The sequence below is a fragment of the Macrobrachium rosenbergii genome, chromosome 56, assembly GCF_040412425.1.
Source record: "Macrobrachium rosenbergii isolate ZJJX-2024 chromosome 56, ASM4041242v1, whole genome shotgun sequence".
NCBI lineage: Eukaryota > Metazoa > Arthropoda > Malacostraca > Decapoda > Palaemonidae > Macrobrachium > Macrobrachium rosenbergii.
Window position 1 is genome coordinate 20,071,707 of NC_089796.1, and position 20,461 is coordinate 20,092,167.

At 36.1% G+C, this 20,461-nt stretch overlaps 1 protein-coding gene across 1 annotated transcript in view; it reads right to left on the reverse strand.

Annotated features, from left to right (window-relative positions):
- Nucleotides 1-20,461, reverse strand: part of krz (beta-arrestin protein kurtz) — a 242,100-nt gene that overhangs the window by 61,300 nt on the left and 160,339 nt on the right. The window lies entirely within an intron of this gene.

Consider the following 20,461-nt stretch of genomic DNA (forward strand, 5'->3'; position numbering starts at 1 on the left):
AAGTAGAGGAGACATGACACATCCACCCTCCTCCTGCAAGCCTGTTTGTCTGCCCCGGGTGGGGGCGGGGTAGGGGAGACATGACGGGCAGCAGCAAGTTCCAGCGCAGCATAGCATGCGCCCATCAAGTCAGATATTATATATTACAAATACGAATAAAAGTGCATATTCGAATTTTCTTGAATAAAACCGTCAAGCTTAGCAGATGTATACAGGTCAAACAATTTTCATTGATGTATGTCATTTAAATGACCATGCGAAAGGACACTACTATGTCGAGATAAAAATGCATCAACATTCACATAAAATGACATATTAAAAATTATAACATCCTCCACGAGAATCCTGGAAAGAGGATAATTACCATCCTCATGCCGTCTCTCAAGAGGAAAAACCTTCTCAAGCCTTCACAACGAAAGTTAAAGTGGTCGGATTTAAGATGACAAGGGGTGGCTGCCCTGCCCCAAGGACGACAATGATCACCCAACTATGACGAATTTTGCAGTACCAAAGTGCTGTAGTCTCTTGTTATTCCAGCAAATAAATGTTACTTCCTATTACCAGTAATAATAACTATCAATAAACATAAAATAATAAAATGTAACTCATTTCTGGATTAATAATAATAATAATAATAATAATAATAATAATAATAATAATAATAATAATAATAATAATTAGAATAATAATAATAAATGCAATCCAACATCCATTTTTTCTGTCGAAATATGTTACAACCTTTACAGAGAGCTTTCTTGAGTCTGCTCAGTTATCTTCAATAATAATGAATGAGAGATAAGTTCTCAAAAGTTCTTTATATATAAATTTCGCAAAAGTTCTTTATATATAAATTACTTATATGTTCGAAAATCATTGTGGATGTAACTGAGAACTAACAGCAATCACTATCATCATCGTCACATTCAATAATAATAATAATAATAATAATAATAATAATAATAATAGTAATGTATTGATAATAATCATGTATTGATAATAATCTATACACTGCAGTGCCTCTATAGACAACCGGCACCAGGGTTTAAGATATACGTTGGGTAATATCAGGACATATCAACAGAGGGGAAAGAAACACGAGGCGGCCGCCTACTTTTAATAGAAGCCGTCAGTCACACGGAAAATGAGAGGGTGAAAGTCGCCGTAGGATAAACAAAATAATATTTTCCCGCACAACATAAAATAGATTTTTAATCCAAGGGTGATTATCTTTGCAGCACTGCCGGTGGTGAGCTGAACCAAAAGGGAAAGGAGAGAAATAATCGATGTGGAAGCAGACTTTGCCATTTCAAGGTGAAAATTAGTTAAGAGAAGTTGGACAGTTTGACGGGAAAAGAAAAGAACCCCAGATGAAAAGCAAAAGAAATCAATGTACCTGAGAGAGAGAGAGAGAGAGAGAGAGAGAGAGAGAGAGAGAGAGAGAGAGAGAGAGAGAAAGTTTTACAACCACTCTGCAAGTCCTGTGTCCAGAAGCAACTAGATAATGCTATGCTATTAACATTTCACTTAATAATAATTTATATTTCATTACACTGCTTCACGTCAAACTTTGTTTCCAATTACGTTACGTAAGAATAGCATTGCAGATGCCATTGAATTTCAAAATGAGAACAATAAAAAATCGTGGGTTTTAACACCAAGGAAGTTTTGAAGAGCCGAAGAAAACATTACTGATTTCATCATGATAGAACTGACTTCGACAGGGGGATTTCCCATTTCGTCATGATGGAACCGACTTCGACCGGGGGATTTCCCATTTCATCATGATAGAACCGACTTCGACAGGGGGATTTTCCATTTCGTCATTATAGAACTGACTTTGACAGGGGATTTCCCATTTCGTCATGATGGAACCGACTTCGACAGGGGGATTTCTCATTTCATCATCAGAGAACCGATTTTGACACTTGGATTTCCGATTTCTGCATAAGAGAACCGACTTCGACAGGGGGATTCCCGATTTCATCAGGAGTGAACCGATTTTGACAATTGGATTTCCGATTTCAAAATGTGATCAATTTAGACAAAGAATTTTAGATTTTATCATAAATGATTTTGACAAAGATTCCGACTTCAACACAGGATAGCCGGTTCTGACATGTGATTTTCGCAGTTCAATATGAGATAACCGATTTCGACCGGAGATTTCCGATTCCAACAAGGGATAACCGATTTCGACATGGGAGTTTCCAATTTCAACGTCCAATAACCGATTTTCAACAGAGGATAACAGGTTTCGACTTTGGTATTTCCATTTTTTAACAGATATCCAGTTTTCGACATGGAAATTCCCAACTTAACATGATTTCGATCAGGGATCTTCGATTTCACAATAGAGGGTCACCACTTTCGACGGGAGGATTTCAGATTTCAGCACGGATATATAATAAATCATAAACTGACAGTTTAAAAGCACTCGGTAAACACATAACTAATACCATCAGTTGTCGGAAGAACTAGTTACCAAACAGTAAACTTTAGCATATTCTCACTTTCCTTTTAGCACCTCTCCCAACATTTGACTTTATTCCAGGTCCTACATCTATTCCAGGTGGGTGATCTTACGTTCTACATGGGCGCCCATTCCTCCTCCTTCCCACTCCAAATGGCTGTTGGGAAGGAGGAGGAGGAGGAGGAGGAGGAGGAGGAGGAGGAGGAGGAGGAGGAGGAGATTTCTACAGGGGAATACGTCCTACCTCCTCATTAAGACGGTTAATATTAAACATTATCCTACTCAAAAGCGTCTTCGAGCCTTCCAATCAACCACGCCTATGAGAAGGACAGGAAGTCCTTTATCCCACACACAGACACGATCACAGATCCTACTCGAGAGGCAGGAATTAAACATCGCACGTTCTACCTGGACACCTTTTGCCCCAACCTATCCTGCACCGTCCTGGAGGAGCAGGAGGGGAAAGAGCAAGGGTCCTGGAGGGAGGGACTGGGGGAGGGGAGGGGAGATGTCGGCATGATCATACGGTTCAGATATTGATTCTTGAGGCGACGGACGATGCAATTGCACTTATACAGGACTTCCTCCTCCTCCTCCTCCTCCTCCTCTTCTTCTTGTCTGTCTCTCGAGCGTCGAAATCTTGTCGTGGGAAACATGACCCCTCGCTCGTTTCATCTGATCCGACGTTCTTACGGTTTTCGACACAAAGAGAGAGAGAGAGAGAGAGAGAGAGAGAGAGAGAGAGAGAGAGAGAGAGAGAGAGAGAGAGAGAGAGAGAGTTATTTACAATTCATCATAAGTTAGAACTCTTAACATACCAGAGAGAGAGAGAGAGAGAGAGAGAGAGAGAGAGAGAGAGAGAGAGATCAAGCACAAGCAACCCTTGATTCCCAGTGGCTTACCTGAAAGCGCTTAACCGCGTCTCCATTACTCCAACGATAAAGTTTCCGAAGTGAAAAGTTTTTTTTTCATCCATTATGTAATAAACAGACAGGTAAAACAGGTGATCCCTCACCCCACCTCCGTAGGGAGACGTCAGACGTCATCCCTCTACAACAAACCCCCTACCATAAAGTCAACCACTGCCCCCCCAACACCCCCTCAGCCACCACCATTGTGGCTGGCATGCACCTTCCTGGCTGGCAGCCGATGCAACACCTTCAAAAATCAATATTTCAGCATAATACCCTCTCCATGTTGCAAACACTTTCATGCAAAGTTGCAATCTCTCTCTCTCTCTCTCTCTCTCTCTCAGGATGGTGGTGAAGCCACCCAGAAAAGTAAGTGACAATTAGCTGTCATGTGTACACACACATATACAAACACACACACACACACACACACACACACACACACACACACACACACACACACATATATATATATATATATATATATATATATATATATATATATATATATATATATATATTCATTTATTTATTTTAGACAGGAATGACTCGAGAGTCATTCCTGTGTTACGGTCAAGGCTTGGGTAATTAAAATTCATGGCGTGGACAGGAATAAATGCACGCAAGCCGGGGTTAAACTATCTCGAGCTACCAATTCCTACGGCAAATGTATCTATATAATATTTATCATCGGACTTGTGATCAAAAGGTCCATGGCCCAATCTTGGCCTGTCATCCACCAATGGGTTTTAACGTCAACTACAGAGAAAAAAATTACTTAGAAATAGCAGTCATATCCCTCAAGTCTTGTTCGGAATCAGAATACGCTTCCATTTAGGTGTCACCACTTCTAATAGGAAAACAAGTATGTGATATATATATATATATATATATATATATATATATATATATATATATAGAAAGAGAGAGAGAGAGAGAGAGAGAGAGAGAGAGAGAGAGAGAGATCAAGCCCCTTCCTGATGAGGGAAATGGGGACATCCACCAACTATACATTAATGAGAAGGGACCCTGAGGAGAATTGGATTTCTGACCCCCAACTCTACGGGGAATTCCCGTCCATTGGGGGAGAGAGAGAGAGAGAGAGAGAGAGAGAGAGAGAGAGAGAGAGAGAGAGAGAGAGAGAGAGAGAGAGAGAGAGAGCAAGCTAATGGTCACAACTTCCGCTCCGAACTAAAAATCTCGCAATCACAGATGAACGTCGAGTGAAATTCAATTTAATATTATATTTTTTTCTAGAAACTATGACCAAAGTCAATATAAACCTAAACGAAATATAATAATAATAATAATAATAATAATAATAATAATAATAATAATAATAATAATACTATATTTTTGTAAGCCCGCTTGCTGGTATAAATATGGCATAATTGTATCCTGGCTTCATTCGCCTTTCAGTAAATGGCACAGAGAACCACCGATACATTAAGGAATAAATGAACTTTGATCTGTTGGTATATAATAATAATAATAATAATAATAATAATAATAATAATAATAATAATAATAATAATAATATACTAAGGCGGTCGCTAAACAAGATTTGGTCGGTACCAAAGACCTTAGTAGATGGATAGACAGAATATAGAATTTTGGCCAAAGGCCAAGCGCTGGGACCTCTGAGGTCATTCAACGCTAAAACGGATACTGACAGCATAAAGGTTTGAAAGGTGTAACAGGAGGAAAACTTCGCAATTGCACTGTGAATCAACTGTTAGGAGAGGGTGGAAAGTAATATGGAAGACAGAGAATATGAACGGAGGCATAATAATAGGAATGAAAGGGGTTGGAGCTAGGGGCCGAAGAGACGCTGCTAAGAACCTTAAGTAATGCCTACAACGATGATGATTATGACGATCACGATGCTATTGACTGTGATAACATTAATGGACTTAAACAAAAAGCCATTAGTAACAGTTAATCATTGCTCAGGAATTCTCAAGTCAAGTGCTTCTCGATAATAATAATAATAATAATAATAATAATAATAATAATAATAATAATAACAACAACACATGAAGACAGAGCCACATCCCAGGAGGCGAACCCGACCGACGACTGGCGTCCCTCAATCTCATCGTCGAGGCCCTGATTCAATTTGCTCTCTCGCCATCGCAAAATCTCCTTCCCATCTTCCTCTCACCTTTCCAACCATTAACCGCCCATCTTTTCTCCAGGTCTAACCCTTTTCCGCCGGTGTTCTCAATCCCCCCCACCCTCCCCTTTCAAGATAATTCCTTAGACGAACGTATTTCCAGAGGCATAAATCCAATTGGACCGTCGAGGAGAGAGTGGGATGCCTCGGAGCCAGGCGCTTTCGCCCCCTCCCACCCCTTGGACAATTGGATTAAAATTTGCGAGACGGGAGCGCCTCCAACGGCAAGAAACTCCGCGGTATTTTTCCGCCACGTTTCACTTAGGGTGGCGCTTCCTGAAGTGACTATTATTGCCATATTTACCGCAGCCCTTCCGCGGAAAATGGAAAGACGTCTACATGAATTATTATCGTCATTAACAACGAGATAAACTTGAAAGACGGAGAATACAAAACGTTAGCATTTCTGTAGAGTTTCCACTCGCTCGTGAGTCAATGTTCAAAATGCAATTTGAGAAGTACTAGATGAAAAATACATGGGTAAAAAGTATAGATAAAAAAAACCGAAGTTAAAACACTTAAGGGAAACGTTCAGACAATTGAAATTATATCTAAACGTATTCACTGGAAACAAAGCACTGTCCCCAACTACTATCTATAAATTATGAAAATTTCAGAATAAAAATTTCCACCTTTCGAAGCCACGTAAACATATCGAAGTGAAGAAGTCTTTCAAATTGCTGTTCAGACCTAGAAACGACTACTCTACGTTCATCTAAACACAAAACCAATTTTTTTTAACACTTGATCCCATGTACAGTATTCAAAACAACATTTGGAACAAGGCCACGACTTAACGGGCGATAAACACGGAGAAACTGGCAGTCATCTTTTTGAAAAAAGGTCTTAGTTTAGTAACTTTTATTGAAATATAAGGGCAGTCTTATGATTGTTTTCAGTCATCCACAAAAGAAATCTTTCTTTTACTTTGCTAAAATTCAGTCATTTACATTTTGTTATATATATATATATATATATATATATATATATATATATATATATATATATATATATATATATATATATATATATATATATATATATATATATATATATATTATATATATATATATATATATATATATATATATATACATATATATATATATATATATATATATATATATATATATATATATATATATATATGTATGTATGTATATATTATTAATAGGACTCATTCAAACTGGATGGTACCTGGTGGAGATATTTATTCAATGTTTTAAAATAAATATCTCCACTAGATACCATCCAGTCTGAATGAGGTCCTGTTAGTAATTGTACTAATGCACAGAACAATTGTGTATGTGATAAAGATAGATATATATATATATATATATATATATATATATATATATATATATATATATATATATATATATATATAACTGCACATCAATTTGTTGCTTAACTGGTAACTGAGTTTTCTCTGGTAAAGGTTTACTAATGAGGAATTTTCTAAGACTTGAAAATAATTATTTTACTACGATTTTCATAAAAATGCATCTTAAAAATGATCTTCCTTTGCGTACCTGCAGATAACAGGGTGTAAGGAAAAGGGCTCTGCGCTAGGAGGTAAGAATCGCGTTAGATTTGTATTGATAAAAATTTATCCAAACCAGCATACAGTAGGTAAGTTTCCAGCATACAGTAGGTAAGTTTCTAGTAGATGGTAATATCCAGCTCGTTCAATCTATTTCGTTCTAAAAGCACTCTAGGATAGAGTTGATTCTACGTTCCATTTTCCTGAAGTCAACTTAAAATCTGCATGCACTTAATTAAGGTACTGATGGAGTGTCTTTTTCTGTTTTCCTTTTTGAATATCATAAATGTGTCGTCTAAATACCGCTCCTGTATCGACGGTTTCAATGTATCAGAGACTGCATTGCTCACTGCTCTATCTATTATTAGAGAAAATAATTACCTTCAATTCTATCAAGTATTTTCTTAAAATACTTCTTTCACACCATGACAGCTGAGGTTATCATACATTTAGAATGATGTCGTTCGTCACTTAAAACAGTTTTTCAACGAATACTCACTTTCCACCAGAAGCTCTATACGCTAGTTGTTATATACTTTGTTCATTTACAGGTAACTGATAAAACTAGGACGTAAGGGAACACTCGATTTATGAACTCTTGGAAGGCCATATAAAATAAATGGTGAAGAGCGAGTGATAATATAAAGTATTTCTATCCACTTTCTTTTATAATGTTTTTACAACTTCAGTGCTGTTTGATCTATATATTTACAATCAGTTCTTAGTGCTTTTTGCAAAGGACCATCACAAGGACAGACTGTAAAACAAGTAAATACTGTTACATTTGTTTTTGTTAGTGGCAGAATGAAAATTGTATTATCAGTAGCAGCAGCCTACTTGTTAATTTTGTTCTGATTTAGTTCCTCGTTGGACGAGTCGGTAGAGTTCTCGGCTAGCACTTCGCTAGGCCCGAGTTCGAGTCTCCGGCCAGCCAATAAAGAATTAGAGTAATTTATTTCTGGTGACAGAACTTCACTTCTCAGTATAATGTGGTTCGGATTCCATAACAATGTTGTGGAAGGTCCTGCTGTTAGGAAACCAATTGTCTTAGCCACGTAAAATAAGTCTAATCCTTTCGGGCCAGCCCTAGGAGAGCTGTTAATCAGCTCAGTGGTCTGGTTAAACTAAGGTATACTTTATCTTTGTTCTGATGTTAATAAAAACTTGACATTATCACGGTCAAACGTTAAGCCAAAGTCAAAATATTTTTTTTTTCTAAATCTCAGTGAGAGGTCTCCTGTATTCACCAACGGCACTAAGGGGTTTTGATATTTTTGACCTTAACATATCTTTCTAGGTCACAGGCCAACTTGAAGGTAAACCTGTGTCTTCAAATTCCACTTTCATGAACCTCAGTAGGTAAGCCTCTGTACTTTGAAGGTAGGTGAATTAGGTGAATTTCAAGTCCAAAGGTCCATTTTAAAGATTAAACTTTATTATTCCTCTGCTTCGATGAAACTTTGTAAATAGGTACCCTGGGGTTAGAGACCTTGACTTAAATGACAAATTTTCATTCATTTTGTTTCTTTCCTACTGATAAAACTTGGCATTTGAAACTAAAGTTAGGGATTTCTTTCCCAAAAAATGTTTTGACCTTCGCCCACTCTTCAAGGTTGCATGTCGATTTAAAGGTCAACAATTAATCTCCGATTTTCATGAAAATTTGTATGTATGTGTCCTGAGTATCTGTGATTATTTGTAACATATTCTTCAAGCTCACAATTAAGGTTAAAAGCAAAATTTCTTCCATTCTCGGAAACCATGATACTCAGAGGAATCTGGTCTCCATATATTGTCATCAGTATAATCAAAGGGTGAAATAGCACCTTTTAGAGTGTAAGTCACGTCATCCATTTCCAACTAATATAAATCCATTGCTCGCTACCACCTCCAAAACCTTATATGTCTTGTTATCAACTCTATTCCTATTATTATCACTATGGCAAACAAAATCTTTATTATTAGCTAGTCATTATTATTATTATTATTATTATTACAAATAGTATGGAAGAAATATCTTTCCTATTAAGTTGTTATTCATCTCAAAGTAAATATATACTCCCAATTAAGATAATTGTGTGTGTGTGTGTGTGTGTGTGTGTGAGAGAGAGAGAGAGAGAGAGAGAGAGAGAGAGAGAGAGAGAGAGAGAGAGAGAGAGAGAGAGTTCGCAGCAGACAAGACTGATGAGGACAAGAACCTGGACTGAAGGATGGCAAAACTTTCTTCTTCTCTTGGATGAGAAAAAGATGGAGTAATTGGAAGAGAGAGAGAGAGAGAGAGAGAGAGAGAGAGAGAGAGAGAGAGAGAGAGAGAGAGAGAGAGAGAGAGAAGTTCCCCTTCCCCCAGGGAGTTGCAGGGAAAGAGCGTAAGATGACGGCGGAAGGGACCGGTGAGTGAGCAATATGTCCGGGAGGGAGAAGGATAACAAGGAAATGGGAGAGAGAGAGAGAGAGAGAGAGAGAGAGAGAGAGAGAGAGAGAGAGAGAGAGAGAGAGAGAGAGTTTCCAATTACTCCGGCCCTTCAGGTTCTTGGAACTTCCCTGCACATAATATCATAATCGAACGTGTGATTTTAGCTCATAACTATTCCCAGCCAACACTCTTGTACTGGATTCCTTTCTCCCTTCTATGATCAAAAGAGATCAAATGAAAATGTTTATCAAATACGTATTTTCTTATACGTTATTTACATCTCATGAGACAAACCAGTGACGCCACATGACGTGCTCAGTTATCAAACTAAATAAATACACCAACATGTGTAAGTGTTCCTGAGTCTATGTGGACATCCTAGTGTTGTTGATATATGTCAATGTGTTTATTTATAAACGTGATTCTTTTTGGCGAGTAAGTGAATGTTTACGATCTCAACACACTAATGTATATTGAAGTCAATATCCAGAGCTTCTCAGTGAATGTGAATGTTTCTCATACCAATATCAGAATGCTTGTGTGTGTGTGTGTGACTGCCACGATGTCATAGAATTTGGGCATGTACGAAGAGTCAAGTTGCTAATGACAGTGCTTCTATATAAACGAGATTGTTGCGGTATATTCACGTATGCTTCCGACTATGAGATCGTGTTTGTGTGAATGTATATGTCCGTTCCTTAAGCGCTCCGTATATGCTTAAACAAACTTTAAGGATTTCAAATTCAGAACCACAAAATTTGTAGCTTGTGACCTATAAAATTTAACTCTTTCTACAATTACAGCCTGTGTTAAAGACAGAAGAGAGAGAGAGAGAGAGAGAGAGAGAGAGAGAGGAGAGAGAGAGAGAGAGAGAGATGAGAGAGAGAGGAGAAAGCATTTAGTTCAAAAATACTGAAAATGGATAAACTGAAAACTATCACTCAATCTGCTCTTTCAGTTAGCACTCCCAACTCTTGAAAATAACCTCTCCCTTCAATCCTTTCATTTCCTTATCATGATAAAACAAATCTATTCTTTTTAATACAACCCTCCATTTCTTTCTTTCTTTATAACCAACCCCCCCCCTTGTCCTTCCCATTGCTACTTTCAGTCTTTTCCCCACGAAAACCCTACCATTCTCTTATCAAAGCTACCATTCAATTCATTTCTCACACAACCTTACCATTCGGTGACTCACACCAACCCTACTATTCTGGACCTCAAACAACCCTACCATCCCATTTACTCAGAACAACTCTACCACTCCCTTCTGCTACTACAACTCTCCCGTTATATTCCTCACGATAACCCAACTATTCTCTTTCCTGCTACAACACTACCATTTTATTCCTCACAACCACCTTACCATTCTATATCTCACAACAATCTTACCATTCTATTCCTCACAATAAGCCTACCATTCTGTTCCTCATAACAACCCTACCATTCACTTCTGCTACAACACTACCATTCTAGTCCTGACAACAACTCTACCATTCTGTATTTTATTCCTCACAACAACCTACCATCCTGATGTTCTGTTCCTCACAAAAACCTCATCATTCATCTCTCCAACTACAACTCTACTATTCTATTCCTCACAACCACCCTAGTATTGTCTTCTCCCACAGTCGTGCCATTCTATTCCTCATAACAGCCCTAACCATTCTCCTCTCCAACTACAACCATCTCATCCTCTTGCTACAACCTCCTCAGTTGTCTCCGAGTCTCCGATCCTCGGCCACCGAAGTTTGTTGCTTTTCCTACCTCGGGAGCACCGAGGGAAAAATCATTAACCTCGGCAGTCAGTCGAAAAAAAGAAAAAAAAAAAGACAGCCATCGTGAAAAGGTTAACTGGAGCGAATAAGCACTTTCGGGTCTTTTATTTTTACTTGGATTTCAAGATGACAAAATTTCTCTCTCTCTCTCTCTCTCTCTCTCTCTGATGACAGTTGCGAAGAATGTAATTTTTTTTTGCCACTGCAAATTAGCTAAAGTTTTCTTTTTATTTTTATCAACTGACGTATTTTTGTATTATCTGGTAATTAAATGCTCTAAAGGTGTACCTTTCATGTTCGATACTTACTGTATATTTTCTTTGTTCGAGCTTTAATATTCTGAAATGTCTTCTTTTTTTCCTCGTAATATTTTCATGTTCCTTTAGCAGTTTTGAAAGAACGAAGTGCATCTATTGATCTCTTGAATCAAAGTCTCTCTCTCTGATGACAGTTGCAGAAGAATGTAATTTTTTTTTGCCAATGCAAATTAGCTAAAGTTTTCTTTTTATTTTTATCAACTGACGTATTTTTGTATTATCTGGTAATTAAATGCTCTAAAGGTGTACCTTTCATGTTCGATACTTACTGTATATTTTCTTTGTTCGAGCTCTAATATTCTGAAATGTCTTCTTTTTTTTCCTCGTAATATTTTCATGTTCCTTTAGCAGTTTTGAAAGAACGAAGTGCATCTATTGATCTCTTGAATCAAAGTCTCTCTCTCTCTCTGATGACAGTTGCGAAGAATGTAATTTTTTTTTGCCACTGCAAATTAGCTAAAGTTTTCTTTTTATTTTTATCAACTGACGTATTTTTGTATTATCTGGTAATTAAATGCTCTAAAGGTGTACCTTTCATGTTCGATACTTACTGTAAATTTTCTTTGTTCGAGCCTTAACATTCTGAAATGTCTTTTTTTCTGGTAATATTTTCATGTTCCTTTAGCAGTTTTGAAAGAACAAATTGCATCTATTGATCCCTTGAATCAAAGTCTCTCTCTCTCTCTCTCTCTCTCTCTCTCTCTCTCTCTCTCTCTCTCTCTAATGACAGTTGTGAAAAATGCAAATTTCTGACACCGTGCAAATTAGCTAAAGTTTTCTTTTTCATTTATTTTTACTTGACGTATTTTTGTACTAATTCAATGCTCTAAAAGGTGTATCTTTCATGTTCCTTTTTGCAGTTTTGAAAGTGCAAATTGCATCTCTCTCTTTCCCTCTCTTAGAGGATTTGAACATTGAACCCTTTGCAGCTTAGAGGGGGTAGGTTAAGAAATTATCCTACCCTATTTCAGCGAGGATTTCGGGGGTGAGACTGCTGGCAATCGGCCCCCCTCCGCTCTAAAAAGGCAACAAGCAACAGTCGACTGACTACTCCGGTTAACAGAGACACAATGGATTTTAACGGAACGTCCCTAAATCTTTCTGATGCCGTACTTCCTCGCTTGTGAGGACAGTAACCTACCCATCAGACTAAGAGGACCCTACACACACACGCACGCACGCGCGCGTGCACACACACACTATATATATATACAGTATATATATCTATATATGTATGTCAATTTTACACAACGCTTATATAGGCCTATATACTTCTTAACGTTAAGCAGCAAAAAATCCATTAACATCAAGTCCAATTTACCTTCGGAGTAGCTTACTCCAAAAAAATAATGATACATGATAATTCCTTCTACTATGAACCACAATTCGAACCGATGCCTTTTGTGGTTGGATGCAATGACAGTGACCATAACCATTCACCTATCAACAGAAGATACTTGTAAGTTGATTTCGATCTTGTTGCACATAATCCTGTCGAATTCAGATTCTGTACTTGAAACAAAGGTCAACCCATCTCTACCATGATATCTGTAGCTTAATAACTGAAAATATAAAATATCATGTGTAAAATCTACAAATTATCAGACAAACCCTAGTTATTACAAAACTGGACTCTCAGCTATCATGGTAGAGATGGAATTTTTTCGATTATACTGATGGCCGAATGGTTACAGTCACTGTCACCCTACTTCCAACTCAAAAGAAAAGATAAAGGTTCGAATCCTGGTCAGGGTCAGGGCAAAAGGGCTTATCTGATATAATACCCTTTAGGTATAAGTTATTTCCAATGCAGAGTGAATCGAAATAATGGCTGTTTGTGGCTTGGTATTTAGTGTGTGTCTATATATATATATATATATATATATATATATATATATATATATATATATATATATATATATATATATATATATATATATATATATATATATATATATATATATATATATATATATATATATATATATATATATATATATATACATACACACACACACACATACACATTTGTGTTTGTATTGACAGACGTGTTCGTGCGTGTCTGATCCACCACCAACTGTTATTTCTATCCGTATATGAATAATAATAAAGAATAAATTTATATCTTTCTAGTTCCCGGTCTGTTGTACAACCACAGAAACACTCCAATACGAAAATGGAAAGATAAGAGAAACCAACAGAGAAAACAAAATCAAACGGCAGCAATAAACAAACGCCAAAGCAACCGAATCAAATATTTAATCATTTGAAAGGTCATCACTTCTCAATACTCCTCCTCTAATGATGTCAGTAGTGGGTAGGAATCACACAAGAGAGAGAGAGAGAGAGAGAGAGAGAGAGAGAGAGAGAGAGAGAGAGAGAGGGGGAGGGAGCGGGTTTTGAGGTCCTCAAGGCTGACGAGGGAGAGATCAAGCACCTTCCGCAAAGGAATCGAAGAAGTTGAATTTTTTAAAATTCAAGAAATATTAAAAAAAACAGACAAGTAGGGAACAAAGAGACGATAAGATCGACGGAGAGAAAACAGACAGGGAAAACGAAAAATAAAAGGCAATAATCAACAAACGAGCAGTTGTGCGCGTCTGAATGCCTGAAGGCGAAATGATGAGAGATTTAGTTTGAATGCAAAGGTGAATTGCAGTATGAAAGGCTTTTCCTGAAAAGGGGGAGAGAGAGAGAGAGAGAGAGAGAGAGAGAGAGAGAGAGAGAGAGAGGGGAGAGAGAGAGAGAGAACAAATGTCCTGATATGTACTTTTAACTAATGTCCGCCTTCCCCTTCACACATATACTCTATGGACTCTAGCTATCTGGCATCAAAGAATACCTTCCCTTTTACCAACAGATTTTTTCTAGGATATGTTATTACACAAATAAATTAATTAAATGATATCTTTAATTTTACTTCCTATATTCAGTTTTAACTATTGTCATTAAAATTTATCCTATTTTTATTTATTTATTTTTACTTTTTTTTTATACATCCATTCATTTTTGTATATTTTCATTTATTTATTTACCAGGTATATCATAGCGTATTTGCAGCATTTTTATTTATTAATTAAATCTATTCATAAATATCGCTATCATTATGCCAAGAAGAGGAAATAATATTATACATATTATTTGCTGTTTTGTTGTTGCAATAAAATGTTATTTACCAGCCCATTTATTTATCACAATAATGCGTTCCCAGCAACGAAACGCTTATTTTTGTCATTTTTATTTACGCCATTCATTTGTTATTTTTAAAATTTATTAATTTTAGAGCAAAAATTTATTTAGCGCCGATTCAAATTTTCTTACAATCGATACAAGTGACGGAGAGCGGTCATTCATTTCTAATAGCATACGTCTATTTATTTAAACATAATGACTGGCAAATAAAATAACATTTTTAAATTTTTTTTTCTCTCTCTTGTTAAAATTTTGACTCGTAAAGCTGCAAAACATACTTTATCGATTATATAATTCGTCCATGACCACAGCCACTGCATGTCATATGACATTTATCAACCTCCTGTTCCAAGACTCGCTTTCGTAATGAAGTTACACTTGATGATGATGATGATTTTGTTACTTACAAAAACCAAGCAGTAATTTAGCTGAATGAACATTAATTGATAAGTTTTTATTTATTTATAGGAAATTTAATCTTCTGAACAAAGGAAAATTATTTTTTAGAATAAATTTATTTTTTATTAATTTAGGAGCATGAACTGAGACTTTATTTTTACAAAACTCATTAATAGCCAGCTGACTTTGATTTCCAAAATTTAATTCATTTTAGGATTTAGAGTTATCGTTGACGAGTCAGAGTTGTTATCTAGCACTCTGCCAGGCCCGAAGTCGATTTTGATATTTTTATGAAGAAACTAGATTTTTATTTGGTGATAGAAATTCATTTCTTGCTATAATGTTTTATCGATTTTTTATTTTTTATTTTGCTGCTAGTAACCAATTTTTTTTATTTTTTAAATAAGTTTAACCTTTATTCAGCCCCAGGGGAGAGCTGTTAATCAGCCAGTGGTCTATTTAAACTAATTTTACTCTAACTTCACAGGACTTAGAAAAAAATTGAATACGACCAAAAACTTACCAAATTCGGACGGTAAGAAAATTTGCAGGTTTTTTTAAATCTAGCCAATAAATGCTACAGCAAATTAATAAGGAATAGATCAATTAAAGACCAATGATAAATAAAATGACAAACAAGAAAATGCGATTTTAAGTATAAACTCTGAATATCCTAAATTTACGACATGAAATGAGATACCGAGTCCCAGGGCGAAAATAAAAACAAATGGAAGGGCGTCCTAACTATTCAACTGAGTGAATCACAATAAAGAAGAAATAAATAAAAAATGTATATAAACAAAAATACAAGGATGAAAATGGTTTGAGGCCATAAAAATAATGGAAAATACAGATTAAAACAGATTAAAACACATACTTTTCCAGCAAATATATATTTATATATATATATATATATATATATATATATATATATATATATATATATATATATATATATATATACACACACACACATATATATAATATTCAAAATTGTGTTTGCTTGTATGTGTTATAAAGACATTACTTATAGCCGTGAATGACCAGCCTCTGCTCCTTTGAAGAGGACTGATCCGTCATCAAATACGACAGCAAAGACGTCATAAATGTCTATTTTTAACCTCCGGTAGATTATTCGCATTTGCCAATATGTTTATTGAGTATTTCGATTTTCTTATCGTACATCTGGCAACTGGGTGATGCGAAAACCTTGATTAATTGGCAACTTGCACAAGTCTCCGGCGTCCCCCAGCCTTCTCCTTCCCCACCCCTTAACCCCACTTTAGGCTCCAGCCTCAGGGAATCACAGAGACGGAGCGGAGATTAAAAAAAGCCACTGATGGTTAAAAATTTTTTTTTTTTATTTCATAACTATCATCTTCCAGTCTTTTATTTTTGAAGACCAACCTAGCAGGCTCTATTGGCCCATGTGGCGGCCCCCATTTTCCCTACAAACAGAGCATTTGTCATTTCAAATGAATTATATTTATATCTGGCAAAATCATTTTTTTGATTTCGCCTATTTTTTTTTTTATTTGGGACCTGAATGGAATCTGTATGACCACATCTGGGTTTTCATGAAGATTCTCTTTACTTTGAGCGTTCATTTGATGTAATTTAGGCATTTCGACATTTGGTTTGTATCCAACTTGGATTCATCGTAAAATTCAACTTAAACTATCGAAAACTTTTGTTATCTACGTTTATAAAACTACATATTTTTAATAATTTGATTTTATTTTTATATATATATATATATATATATATATATATATTTATATATATATATATATATATATATATATATATATATATATATATATAATTTATAATATATAATTTTTTATTATTATATATATATATATATATATATATATATATATATATATATATATATATATATATATACATACACATACTGGTGGTTTCTCATGTTTTGGGATTTGCTTTTAATTTATTTCTTCTGATTTTTTTTACATCGTTCAGGGGGTGAAGCCCCGCTTTCCTTCCTAATAGTTACTTCTTGCTTTTTAGAGAGAGAGAGAGAGAGAGAGAGAGAGAGAGAGAGAGAGAGAGAGAGAGAGAGAGAGAGAGAGAGTCTTACTTTTTAGCTGGGACATTATTTTCATTTTGACAAGGCTGTGAGGATCACAATCTTGTTAAAGAAGCTGGAATAATACCTCGGCACACCTGGTGTACATCTCTCCCTCTCTCTCAAGAGCGAGCCTCAGCGAGGTAATGCCTCGCCCCGTTGGGCTGCACTTTTATTCAAGATAATTTCTTCATCTTACATCTTCCTTTCAACATTCATCATCCTTTCCACCTTCACTTTTTAAAGTGTCCATCATCATTTCCTCCTTTCACATATTTCAGAAACCCTCAACGTCATTTCCATCACGTTTTTCTTTCATTTCTCTCATATTTTCCTCATCCTTTCCTTCCTTTATCCTTCTTCTTCTTCTTCTTCTACTTCTCGCCATCCTGGCTGATCTCCCGATGACCTTGCGAATTCCATTCTTCTTCTTGTCAACTCCTCCGCGGAAATCCCGGTAATATATTCCGTCAGTTTCTTGCACCCGGAGCGGAGATGACCTCAGGCAGTCTTCGCGCACGCGCCCTGCCTCTCTAGTTTGCGGTGCGTGGGATAAATTTCTTCAGAGTTTCATCAAATAAATTTTTCAAGTCGAGTGGACTTGGGTCGTCTGGATTCATGGACTTGGGTCGTCTGGATTCACATACCTGCTTTAGATTGACACTGAAATTACATATGCTTTTATTACCAAGACCTCAATATTCATTATTCGATGCACCGCTCGTTCAACTTCATTAACAAACGTCAAATTAAGCCAACTTTGTCCAAATAATGGAACCTGACTCCAGTACCCCACAAGGCTCACTTTGCATTCAAGTAGGCCTATCTTCATCTGTGTAGACTTACACTTCCTACAATTATATATTTGTTATAGCTAGCCCTAGTTCCTTTCTACTTATGTACATTCACAATTCCTCCACCGACGTGCATTTACTCTGAGGAAATTGGCAATCCTCTGATTTGAGGTTTCAGTAACTTATTTTTCTCTAAGTCAAGCTTTGGAATTCGCTTTGAGTTTCTATTTTCCTTATCCCTATTGACTCTTTACCTGTAAATTTTCTTGAAGCCCGTCATACTGGCCTTTGCCATACAGGTCATGTCTGTATGACTACCAAACCCTCCCCCTCAGCCATTTCGAAATTTAGATCTATTTCGTGTGTCTCGGTGTGTGGGTAGTTTTCTGGGCCCTCGTCCACTTCGAGCGCATCTGGAACTGTTTGTTTCAGTCTGCTTACGACTTGAAAAGTTCCTCCAAACTCTCGAACTAAACCTAATTAGAATATCTTAATCCGCCGACGTCTGCAGAATAGGCTCGCTCTTAATACACCTCCCCTTCCCTCAGTCTCATCCACGTTGTGTTTCAAATCTATAGCATCACTTTACCATTATTCAGCTCCGACAAAGAAGGCTGACTAATTCAGGCTGGCTCCCATCGCCAGTAGATCAGGCTTAGGGTCAATAACGTTCAACCAAGGTCAACGACCTTTAACCGTATTGGCTTGAAGGAGAGCGTCCTGAATACTTGATAGAAGCAGAGGTCCTCTCCTGAAGGGAACCTCTAACTCCACCTACCTGTAACCATCGCTGATTGATGGCTTTTATAACCTGGCGTCGCAGAGTATGATCATCGACTGAAAGCCTAACCATCTAACCTAATTTCATGCAGTGCCAAAGGATTTTATAGCAACATTATTTATTTTCACTACTCTTCTCAAATTATTATTATTATTATTATTATTATTATTATTATTATTATTATATATGGCTTTTGACTAACTAGCAGGTATGTTATATAAAATAGAACCTTTTGACAAATGAAGTGTATCTAAAAGAAGCCTTACACCAACACGAGGTTTTCAGCCCAACTGACGGGATTTAAGCTAAAGCTTCTATACAATGAGTCTAAAAGAGGTTCTCGAATAACATAAATATACAGTAGGTGATTTTACATATGACAAGCAGGAGTATAAGGAGAAGCATTTAGCTAATCAACAAATACCCAAACACAATCACTGATAAGTTGTTCCATAAGTCAACTTGAGAGAGAGAGAGAGAGAGAGAGAGAGAGAGAGAGAGAGAGAGAGAGAGAGAGAGAGAGACTTAAGACACCTTAAAATGCATCTCTATGAAGGTGTCCAAAAAACCGATGCACAGAGACATCCATGACAAAAAGAGCCCGTTTATCTCATATCTCTTTTGGGTGAATGAGAGAAGAGGAGGCGAATGGAGGTGATGTCACGGTGTGGGTGATTTTTATTTCGTGATTGATTGTGGAGGTCAGTATGTCAGGAGTTCATTTTTTGGGGGGGAGAGAGAGAGAGAGAGAGAGAGAGAGAGAGAGAGAGAGAGAGAGAGAGAGAGAGAGAGAGAGAGAGAGAGAGAGAGAGAGAGGCCTCCCTTGACCCAGACAACAGCTACAGGATTATTTTCAAATGACCGGAACGGCAGCAGCAACTGTGTAGTATTTTATCTTCTTTCAATGTCGATAAGCTTTAGATGGGAGGAACGGTTGTGGTTAGTTACATAAATACATAAACACACAAATATATATGTATACATACATACATATGATGTGTATACACACTGTATACACATATATGTATACACATTTTTTATATATATATTTATATATATATATATATATATATATATATATATATATATATATATATATATTTATAGATATAGATATAGATATAGATATATATATAGATATAGATATATATATATATATATATATATATATATATATATATATATATATATATATATATATATATATATATATATATATAAAGTATGTGTCTGGACTTACACATTCACACATATACGGTATTTTTTACACAAACATATATTATAACCTGTTATATATATATATATATATATATATATATATATATATATATATATATATATATAGATATACTTTTGAGCAACCAGGATCATTTACTTTAGAAAGAATGTAATATTTTACGTGGTTTTATTTTTATGTTTATTTAAAGCAATGAATCCTAGACAGAATTATTAATCACGGGAAACAAAAGAATTTTCAGTGATAGTGCACATACTTCAAAAAGCAAAAGAAATTAAAGGAGATACAGGTAAATTTTTCTAAGTCGCGCTACTCGGCCTGACACTCAGCGAGTCAGACGTCGGCTCGCTAGTTTGCA